Source organism: Lepidothrix coronata, unplaced genomic scaffold, assembly GCF_001604755.1.
Source record: "Lepidothrix coronata isolate B3197 unplaced genomic scaffold, Lepidothrix_coronata-1.0 Scaffold316, whole genome shotgun sequence".
NCBI lineage: Eukaryota > Metazoa > Chordata > Aves > Passeriformes > Pipridae > Lepidothrix > Lepidothrix coronata.
The window spans coordinates 346,246-350,245 of record NW_016690496.1 but is presented as its reverse complement, the minus strand read 5'-3'; positions in this window follow the sequence as shown (position 1 = coordinate 350,245).

The window sequence follows — 4,000 nt, the reverse complement described above, 5'->3', positions numbered from 1 at the left end:
CTGAACAGGTGAAATCCTGCCTCAGGAGGGCGAGGACCTGGAGGAATCCAGGTTACTGCTGGCTCGGATTCCACTCTGCCTCCATCCCACGCTGTTACTCCGGGGCACTGGGAGGAGCAGAGGGATCTGCCAGCGCTCCGACCTCCCTGCTGATGACCCGGGATTGCCTCTGTGCTGTCTCCTGGTGGCTGTCTGGCCATCAGCTCAAGCACGGCCGTGGTAAATAATATTTAATCCCTGCCCGAGCCCTGCATCCTCCCCTTTTCCCTTTCTTTCCCGACTGCTGCAGACAGCCCCGCTCCGCTCTGGCACTTCCCCGGAGCGAGGTGTGAGCCGTGACTCAGCTCTCTCCCTGCCTCTCCCCTTCCACGGTGCCTTAATCTTCACATCCCCCTTTTTATCTGGCACAGGCTCTTGCCCAAACTCCTCTCTTCCCAATCCCCTCTAATTCCAACGCTGGCAGCACCTCCCCGTCCCTCCCCAGCGGTCCAGGCCTGCCCTTGACCTCGCCTGGCATCGTTTCACCCCGAGCACGCCCACGCTGCTGCTGCCGCCCGTGGATGTGGCTCTTCACCCTCGTGGTTTTGCTGCACTGCTCCTCTCTTTGCTCCTCTCTGCTGCCCTCCCTCCTCCCAGCAGGGAAAACCACAGATCAGCCGCTGCTTTTCCTCCCTCCTGGCCCTCCACGACCTCTCCCCGCCCGCCCTGGCACCTCTCCCTCGCTCTGAGCGCTCAGTGCCTGCCTGGCATCAGCCCTGAGCCCTCACCTCTCCTGTCCCAACGCTGAACTTCCCAGCAGACGCCCGTGGATTTCTCCTGAGCTGCCTCGAGGCTCTGGAGAAGCCCCCAGAACCTTCTCTGATGGCTCCTGTTTCCCACACCTTCCCCTGACACCCCGAGGACTGGGAAGATCCCGGTGAACCGAAGCCATTTCCCTCACAAGTGTCCTTCTGGCTGCCCTCGCTGGCACGAGGTGGTGCTGGCAGATCCCACCCCACCATCCAGGCAGGTTTTCCAGCCTGCCCTTCCCTCCTGCTGCATCCCCAGCCTTGTCCATGCCCAGCTGGCACGGGGGGCCTTGGGGGGCTTTTCTCTCCCTGTTCTGGGGATTCCTCGGGGTCTGCTGGTGGTGTCCTGACCACAGAGGAAAGGAGGGATGAAGGCAGCGAGCCCCAGGCCTGGCCCCCCGCCAGGCCACCTCGTCTGGGGGGTCAGGGCAGGATTTCTTGCCTGGCTGGTGGAAATGTCGGTCATCCCTGCAATCAGCAGAGCTGCTCCTTCTAACGAGCAAATCCTCTTAAAAGCTGCAGGGAGAAATCAAACCTTGCAAAGCAGCTGCCTCCCCTTGCCCAGGGGAGGCTGGGATGGCTCTGGTGGCCCTTGGGGGGCTGCAGAACTCTCTGTCCTGTGGCCACCAGCTCCACCCTTGAGGAGCAGCAGTGCTGGGCTCTGTCCCCATTTGATGGGCAGGCTCTGTCCCCATTTGATGGGCAGGCTCTGTCCCCATTTGATGGGCAGGCTCTGGGGACAACCCAAGCAGTGCCAAGGAGGGCGTGGAGCTTTGTGGGGGTCAAAGTGTCACCCATGGCACAGAGAGACGGCAAATCTGGAGCGAAAGGGGAGGAGATCCGACCCTCCCGACCTGTTTTCCGCCCCTTTTCTTGCCCATCCTCTTCCTCCACCCCCTCCTGCTCTGCTGTCGTTACAACTCTTTGCCCACACGGCACTTGGGAAGAGAAATCTGGATATTGAATATTGGATATTGGATATTGGATATTGGATACTGGATATTGGATATTGGATAGTGCCTCCTCCTCAGTGCCAGCCCTGGAAGGTGGCCACATCCTGGGCATCACCCCCAGCCCACCCTCCTCCCGGGGGGCAGAGGGCACCCCAGTGCCCTGCTGAGCTGGAGACACCGGGCTGGGGGTTAGAAGTGGGGGCCCACCCCAAGTTCCCCCCTTGCCCACGTTCTCTGCTGTAAAATTTGGGCACTTCTACGTCCCTGCTCGTGGCAGGTCCCCCTGGCAGAAGGTTTGCAGCATATTTGGCACGGGGGGGGGGCCCTGGTTCAGCCCCAAAACGTGCTGGGCTGGCTCTGGAGCGCGATTACAAGTCCTGGTCACATCTGTCCTCGGTTGCCATGGAGATTTTTCCTCTTCCCGATGCCCAGAGGAAAGCAGAGGATAATGGCAGTGACAGGGAGCTGCCACCGGAGCAGTGTCACCGTGTCACCCCCGTGTCCCCGAGCAGGGGGGCTCAGTGTCCCCTCCAGGGCCCAGCTCCAGCTGACTCTGCTGGTGCCTGTGGGTGTTCCTGTGCCGTGCTGGGGTCAGTCCCTGTGGCTGCAGCCATGGAATGCTGCTGCCAGGACAGGTACAGCTGTGCTGGGACACCCCAGCGCTGTCGGGGGTGACCAGGGGGGCTCAAGGTCTGGCCCTGGCATCCAGGTTTCCACTTTGGGGCTGAACCTTTTAGGGAAAAAAACAAGCCGAGGGTCCAAACTCCCCGACCAAGGTGCCTTTTCACCTTTGATGTTCCAATTTCTGCTGCTTCAACCCCTTTCCCTTCGAGCTGCCCTGGTTGGGGTCGTCCCCTCCTTCCACCTCCTGCCTCCCCGGGGGATGGGGTGGGGATGGGGTTTGCTGGAGAGGATGGAGGATGAGGATTGCTCCGTCCTCTGAGCTTGCTGAGCACATGTGAGCTTCACAGACCGGTTCCCAGAGGAAATCAGGTGTGGACAGGCTCCAAGAGGGACTGTCAGCTTCCTGATGTGCTCCAGATGGGAAGGGACGCACAGGCAGCCAAGGGTCCCTTTCCGAGACAATAAAAATCTATTTGCTGGCTGTGGCTTTGATTACAAACATCTCCCAACACACAATATTTAACTGCTAATAAGCCCTCAGCACTCCCTGTGAAACTGGGCATCCAGCTCCTCCCAGTTTCATCCCAGTTTGGGGCAGGATGGGGAATTTTCTTGGGTTCTGCAATATTTCTCCTCTTCTAGATATTTTTCTTGCTTCTCCTGCTCGTTTCTGGAGTGCTCCAGCCTCTCCCCTGCCTTTCCAGAAGGAGATTTCCATGGGCTGAGGCAGCTGGGGCAGAGCAGGGACCCTGGGCTGGCTCCAGCATCGAAGGCAAAGCCCCTTTCCCTGCTCCGTGCCTGTTTTCCTCATTTTACATTTGGGAAAGGAATAACACCGACTCTATTTAGAGGCTGCAGAATTATAGGTGCAAAATCTGCTATTTTTAGCCCAGAATTGGCTGCTCAGGGGTGGGAATTCTGGGCGTGGCAGGTCAGGACCCTGCGGGCGGGCGGATTTTGGGAGGCAACACAAAACGGTGCTGAAAGGGAACGCAAAGGTTTCCTTCGGCTTTCCAGGTGGATTTTGGAAGAGGATGGAGCGTGTCTGGAGGGGGGGGGAGTGGAGAAGGCACGTCCCCAGGCCCGTGTGGTGGGGCAGGCTGAGGCTGCCAGGGCTGGAGCGTGACTGGGAGCTGTAAAAATGGAAACGGGGGCTGCGGGGCCGGCGTGGGCAAGGGCTGGGCACGGGGGGGAAGGGGGGGACTGGGAGCCTGTGCCGAGGGGACAGATGTGTGTGGGATGGCTCTGTGTGAAGATGCATTAAAAATATGAGCAAGGCAGGCTCTGGAGCTTCAGATGCTCAGGATTTGCTTCGGAGCTTCCCGGGAGAGGCGGAGAGGGGAGGGCTGGGATGGCCCCGGGGCATCACGGGCTCTGCCCCTCTCCTGCTTTTGGGGTGGGTCACGAGGGTTGGACAGGTCGAATTCCCACGTCCAGGGCCTCGATGTGTCCCTGCTTGGAGCTGGGGGGGGCTTTGGGCTGAGCTCACACACACACAGCATCGATAACCACTGTTAACGTGGGGGGCAAGCTCAGAGCAACCCTGGAGGGCCCGGGGTGCCCAGGGGAGGGTTGGGGTGCCCAGGGGAGGGTCAGGGGACCCAGGGGAGGGTCAGGGGACCCAGGGGAGGGTCA